This window comes from Chiloscyllium plagiosum, chromosome 7 (genome assembly GCF_004010195.1).
Source record: "Chiloscyllium plagiosum isolate BGI_BamShark_2017 chromosome 7, ASM401019v2, whole genome shotgun sequence".
In the NCBI taxonomy this organism is placed as follows: Eukaryota; Metazoa; Chordata; class Chondrichthyes; order Orectolobiformes; family Hemiscylliidae; genus Chiloscyllium; species Chiloscyllium plagiosum.
In genome coordinates, this window is record NC_057716.1 from 108,705,694 (window position 1) to 108,713,111 (window position 7,418).

A 7,418-nucleotide genomic window follows, 5' to 3' on the forward strand; every position below is an offset into this window, starting at 1 on the left:
AGTGTGTACCATCTACAAGATGCACTGCAGAAACTCACCAAAGACCCTCAGACAGCACCTTCCAAACCCACGACCACTTCCATCTAGAAGGACAAGGGCAGCAGATACATGGGAACACCACCCCCTGCAAGTTCCCCTCCGAGCCCCTCCCCATCCTGACTTGGAAATATATCACCGTTCCTTCAGTGTCACTGGGTCAGAATCCTGGAATTCCCTCCCTAAGGGCATTGTGGGTCTACCCACAGCACATGGACTGCAGCGGTTCAAGAAGGCAGCTCACCCCCACCTTCTCAAGGGGCAACTAGGGACGGGGAATAAATACTGGGCCCAGCCAGTGACACCGTCTAATGAGTGAATTTAAAAGAACAACTAAAGCGTTCTGATGAAATTAAGTAAATAATGATCCAGGAAATGTTAGATTCTTATATACCCTAATCTAACTCCTCAGTAAATATTCAATTGACACCATACTTAACTCACACACTTTCAGAGTGGGTACAAAGTTCAAATCCCCACCCCCCACAGGAATTGGTGTTGTGTGGGTTTAATGAGTACATCTGGAATAAAAGGCTGACCATGAAACAGACCGTTTAAAAGTGACCCGGTTTATATTATTCCACTTTAACTTAACTAACAGTCACAACCAATTTGGTTCATGTTTTAATTGCAATGTTGTGACCTGTCTGTTCTCAGGTTTTCCCTCTGGCCGCCTGTCCAATACTCAGGCCTTTGCTCAGTTACTAAGACCATCAGAAATAGGAAAAGGAGTAGGCCATTCAGCTCCTCAACTCTACACCGTAATTCAATAGGATCATGGCTGATCTGTCAACCTTCACGTCCACTGTCCTGTCCATTCCCCTTAACCCTTCATTCCCCGACTGATCAAGAATCTCTCTCTATCTCAGCGTTAACTATCCACGCGGACTCTGTCCCACAGCTCCCTGGGGTAAGGAGTTCCAAAGACTCCCAACCCTCTGAGAGAACAAATCCCTCCTCACCTCGGTCTTCAGTTGGTGCCCCTTTACTCTGAGCCTGTGCCCTCTGGTCCCAGACTCTCCCATGAGGGGAAACTTCCTCTCAGCGTCGACCCGGTCAAACCCCTTAAGGATCCGATATGTTTCCATGAGATCACCTCTCGATCTTCGAAACCCCAGGGAGTACAGTCCCAGTTGAGAGTGTGTTGCTGGAAAAGCACAGTAGGTCAGGCAGCATCCGAGGAGCGGAAGAATTGACATTTTGAGCATAAGCCCTTCATCAGGAAGTTTTCCTGATGAAGAGCTTATGCCCGAAACGTTGACTCTCCTGTTCCCTGGATGCTGCCTGACCTACTGTGCTTTTCCAGCAACACACTCTCGACTCTGATCTCCAGCACCTGCAATCCTCAGTCCTCGTCTATCCCGGGGATCATCCTAGAGAACCTGGGCCTGCCCTCACTCCCGGTTTACCTTCCCCAATGCCACCCTGAATCCCATTCCCAATTGCCCCTTTCTGCACTGGCTCCATTTCTGAACTTACACTGAAGGGCTGAGCTCCACCTCGTGGCTGGGAGTCATTACTGCAGGAGGAACTACCTGCACTGACCAGCTCTGCCACTAGATGGAGTCTGGTTGGTGAAATTAGTTTAAGGTGGACTTTTAGCACCATATTTATAACATTTATTTTCAGTTATACACTGCATTTATTCTAGTGTTTAAACTTTATTGTTGGACTTGCTTTACTTACGGGTAAAGGCATTTATGAATGTACACCATAAAGGAACAAATTACTGCAGATGCTGGTATCTGTACTGAAATCTACCAATGCTGGGGATCACAACAGGGTTAGACAGCATCTGGAGAGAGAGGACATGCCTAACCTGGGATCGCCAGCATTTGTTGTCTTCATTTCTACTCAATACTTTTTTTTCAAAGTTGTTCTGTATTGGAAAAGGACTGAACCACCTAAACTGTGCAGTATCTGCAGGTTCAGTTTATTTTTCAGATTGTTTTAGGCAGGAACACATTGTACTGCATAGCATTTCAATCTGCACATTGCTTTTTCTGAGCAAAATATGTCTGCAGGAAGCTAACTCTGGCATTATTGAGGAGAAACATCATCTCAGTTCTGGGGAGAGGCAATGGCTTTGTGGTCAGTACAATTAATCCACAGACTGCCGGGAATGGTTTGGAGACCTGGGTTTGAATTTCACCACAGGGGGTGGTGGAATGTGAATTCAGTAAAAAATCTGGAATTTAGAATCTAATGATGACCAAGAAACTGTTGTTTTGTTTTGGGGAAAAGCCCCACCTGCTCAATGATGCCCTAGCAGTCCCACAGCAATGTGGTTGACTCACTGAGGGACAGGCAATAAACGCTGGTGTAGCCAGCAATGGCCCACATCCTGTGGATGAATTATAAAAAAATACATCCAGCCTGTCAGGTTCCTTTGGAATCTGGTCTGTTTCAATAACACCGTCCTCTTGTTTTCCTGAGCTCCAACAGTTACAGGCCCAACCAATCTAACCTTTTCTCACACAGCAACAGGCCTCCCTCACCGCAGCAATCAGGTGAGTGAGCCTTCATTGAAATGCTTTGAATGAAATTATATTCCTTTCTACCTTTGGTGACCAAACCATTGTGTGAACGTGGTCTCAGCAACACCCTCTCGTTTCCAGTGACCTTAATGTTCAGTATCTACTCACTGGCTGCAGCTGCTGGCTAACGTACTGTGACACTCAGATCCCTCTGTACCACACAACCCCTGCAATCTTTCTCCATTTAAATACAATCCTGTTTTTCTATTCTTCCCACCAACATAGACAGGTTCTCCTTTTCCCATTGTATTCCATCTTCCAAACCTATGTCCACTTGCTGAAGTCAATATCTCCTCGTGTCCTCTACACATCTCACTTTCTGACCTATCTTTCAGTTAACTCCAGATCTTCAATCCCTCGGTACACATTTATTGTAATGGTATGGGAGTAAAGGGATGGTCTAGGGATAGGGTGAGGAACTGGGACAGGGACAGAGACAGAGACAGGGAGTAGGGTGAGCGTCTTCACCAAGGTACCAACCCAAGAAGCCTAAGGTATTTCAGCTGCAGCCTAACCCCTGTGGGTCTAGACCCACCATCACTGGGGGAATCAGTTTTCATTGCAATTATCACTCAGTAACTCATGGAGTTGAGTTCAGTTTTAACATAAATACTTAAATAGGCCCAACTATCTCAGAGGAACAAAGGAACAGGAGTAGGCCATTCAGCCCCTCCAACCTGTCCCACCATACAGTGAGATCATGGCTGATCTGTGGCCTTCCTCTGTCCCACTGCCTTTGGCCTATATCCCTTCGTACCTTTATTTAGCAAAACTACACCTCAGATTTAAATTTAACACCAGATCCAGCACCCACTGCCATTTATGGCAGAGAGTTCCAAACCTCTCCCACCCTGTGTGTGTGGAAGTGCTCCCTAACGTCTCTCCTGAACAATCTGGCCCTCATTCTCAGACCAAGCCCCTGGCTCTAGAATCCCCAACCAGCGTAAACAGTTTATCTTTATCTGCCCTAACTTTCCTGTTAATGCCTTGAAGACTTTGGTCAGGTCGTCAATGAGATCAACCCGAACCTTGTAAATCTGAGTTGGGAGGGTGGCACTGAAAAGGCACAGCAGGTCAGGCAGCATCTGAGGAGCAGGAGAGTCACCATTTCGTGGGTGGGGCTGGAGAGGGCAGAGAAATAACTGGGAGGAGTTTTGGGCTGGACCAAACCCCAACCCCCTCCCATTTACCTCTCAGCCCCCGGCCCACAAGCCTCATTCCTGATGAAGGGCTTTTGCCTGAAACATCAATTCTCCTGCCCCTCGGATGCTGCCTGACCTGCTGTGCTTTTCCAGCACCACACTCCCAACTCTGATCTCCAGCACCTGCAGTCTGCACTGTCTCCTTGAGAGAAAGCTGGTCTAATCTGTATAATCTCGCCACATAACCGGGTCCCTGAACTCCAGGTACCAAACCAGCAACTAGATTCTGTGAGCAATGTGTCAATGAAACAAACCCTTTTTCCCCTCCATCTTTCTGACAGCCTGATAATACATTTGCCGTACGGATGGAAACATTCACTGACTCACCTTAACGGGCTCCGCACTGCTCTGAAATTCAAACTAGGAAGGAAATAGCCAATGGTGCTGCTGGTGAGTAATCGGCTTGTTCCCTGCTGTTGTCTACCTGGCTGTTGAGCAGACACATTGGGATTCCTGTCGTACCACACACTATAGAAACACAGAAACTAGGGACAGGAGGAGGCCATTCAGCCCTTTGAGCCTGCTGCACCATTCCATAGCTTCATGGCTGATCACCTCGATGGCTCAGCCTCCAGCCCCACTTTCTCCTCCCATACCCATGATCCATTCAGACCGAAGAATTAGATCAAACTCCTCCCCGACCATGTTGAGGGACAGGGGTCAGTGTAAGCGTGAACCTTGTAAATTGGCCCCAAGCCATTCACTCTGTGCCAATGGGCAGCTGAAATAGGGAGCATCCAACCCACTGAGCAGCTTAGTCACCATGCTGACTATCTCTACCATCACACAAACGGGCCTACAGCAGTCACTCTCCCTTCTAGAAAATGGCCAACCTCCCCCAAGACGTTCTGGAGGGAGAAGGGATCTTGAATATTTGAACAACAGGCACCAGCCCTGGTCATTCCTCGTTGCAGTTGTGTGGATCTCCGAGATTTGGGAACAAGAAGAGAATCAATGTTTGCGGAGCTCCCCAGCAGCTGCTAGAGGGAACATTGACAATGGGGATCTGAGTTTCTCCATGCTGCTACATTGCAGTAGCAACCCGTGTGGTGTTCACCACAAACAGGACAGCCATCAAGTCAGAGCTATCCTGCCTCTCACACATATCAGTAAGGGTGGGGGATGCTTTCCAGGGCTATTGTGACACCAGGTACATCAGCCATACTGCCCATAGACCGGCCAATCACATCAGGCAGCAAATCCCTTCAGCTGCCAACAACAAGCCAGCTACTATCCAGAACCAATCAGCCCCAAACCCCCACCCCTCCCCCCTCAACAAGTACAGCATCCTACATCAGCATCTGGACAACATTCACTGAATAATCCAGCCTGTGCTAACTATTACACTGACAGCCAATTGAGGATGGCCAGGTGGCTGGAGGCCAGGTGTAAGTGCTGGAAGTGCAGGTAAATGTTGGGAATATATTTTTATGGAATATGAAAATTAGCCATTGGAAGGTTTAGACATCACCGGGTTAGAGAGAGATTGCTGTGGTTCTGTTCACCAAGCTGGAAGTTTTTGTTGCAAACGTTTCGTCCCCTGGCTAGGCGACATCATCAGTGCTTGGGAGCCTCCTGCGAAGCGCTTCTTTGATGTTTCCTCCGGTGTTTATAGTGGTCTGTCCCTGCCGCTTCCGGTTGTCAGTTTCAGCTGTCTGCTGTAGTGGTTGGTATATTGGGTCCAGGTCGATGTGTTTGTTGATGGAGTTTGTGGATGAATGCCATGCCTCTAGGAATTCCCTGGCTGTTCTCTGTTTGGCTTGCCCTATGATAGTAGTGTTGTCTCAGTCGAATTCATGTTGCTTGTTGTCTGCGTGTGTGGCTACTAAGGATAGCTGGTCGTGTCGTTTCGTGGCTAGTTGATGTTCATGTATGCGGATTGTTAGCTGCCTTCCTGTCTTCAACCGGAAGCGGCAGGGACAGACCACTATAAACACCGGAGGAAACATCAAAGAAGCGCTTCGCAGGAGGCTCCCAAGCACTGATGATGTCGCCTAACCAGGGGACGAAACGTTTGCAACAAAAACTTCCAGCTCGGCGAACAGAACCACAACAACGAGCACCCGAGCTACAAGTCTTCTCACAAACTTAGAGAGGGATTTAACACAGACATCACCGGGTTAGAGAGAGATTTAACACAGACCATCACCGGGTTAGAGAGGGATTTCCCACAGACCATCACCAGGTTAGCGAGGGATTTAACACAGACATCACCGGGTTAGAGAGGGATTTCCCACAGACCATCACCAGGTTAGCGAGGGATTTAACACAGACATCACCGGGTTATAGAACATAGAATGTAGACCATAGAACATTACAGCGCAGTACAGACCCTTTGGCCCTCGATGATGCGCCGACCTGTCATACCAATCTGAAGCCCATCTAACCTACACTATTCCATGTATGTCCATATGCCTGTCCAATGACGACTTAAATGTACTTAAAGTTGGTGAGTCTACCACTGTTACAGGCAGTGCGTTCCAAGTCCCTACTACTCTCTGAGTAAAGAAACTACCCCTGACATCTGTTCTATATCTAACACCCCTCAATTTAAAGCTATGCCCCCTCGTGCTTGCCGTCACCATACTTGGAAAAAGGCTCTCCCTTTCAAAGCCTGGACACACTTTTCTTATCCCTGAAGAAGGGCTCATGCCCGAAACGTCGATTCTCCTGTTCCCTGGATGCTGCCTGACCTGCTGCGCTTTTCCAGCAACACATTTTCAGCTCTGATCTCCAGCATCTGCAGACCTCACTTTCTCCTCTCCCTGCCCACCCTATCTAACCCTCTGATTATCTTATATGTCTCTATTAAGTCACCTCTCAACCTTCTTCTCTCTAACAAAACAGCCAAGTCCCTCAGACAATACTCCAAGTGCGGCCGCACCAGAGTTTTGTACAGCTGTAGCATAACCTCATGGTTCTGAAACTCAATCCCTCGACCAATAAAAGCTAACACACCGTATGCCTTCTTAACAACCCTACCAGCCTGGGTGGTAACTTTCAGAGATCTATGTACACGGACACCGAGATCTCTCTGCTCATCTACACCAGCAAGAATCTTACCATGAGCCCAGTACTTTGCATTCCGGTTACTCCGACCAAAGTGAATCAGCGACAGAGCTAGTCCTGGATGGAGACTGTCATGTAGAGGCAACATGATTACAAGTTGGAGAGGGACTGGAACGTCAGTACTTTACAGTCACTTTCTATTATCATTCTGGACTTTTTAAACTCCCCTCCCATGCTAACCTATGTTTTTCACTCTGGACTTTAGGTGCCCTTACAAATTTTTCACTGCACCCATTCAAGTATACCTGGCAACAAAGGCTGCTCTATTCTATCCCCAAACCCGTCCACCATCTGCAAGGCCCAACTCCGGAGTGTGAGGGAATACTCCCCACTTGCCCTGGATGGGGGCAGCTCCAACAACATTCAAGAAGCTCAACACCATCCAGGACAAAGCAGCTGCTTGATTGGCCCCACACCCACAAACACCCACTCCCTCCCCCACCCACACTCAGTAGCAGCAGTGTGTACCAGCTACAAGATGCACTGCAGAAACTCACCAAAGATCCTTACACAGTGGGATCCTCCCTCAGCACTGACCCTCTGACAGTGCGGCACTCCCTCAGTACTGAAACTC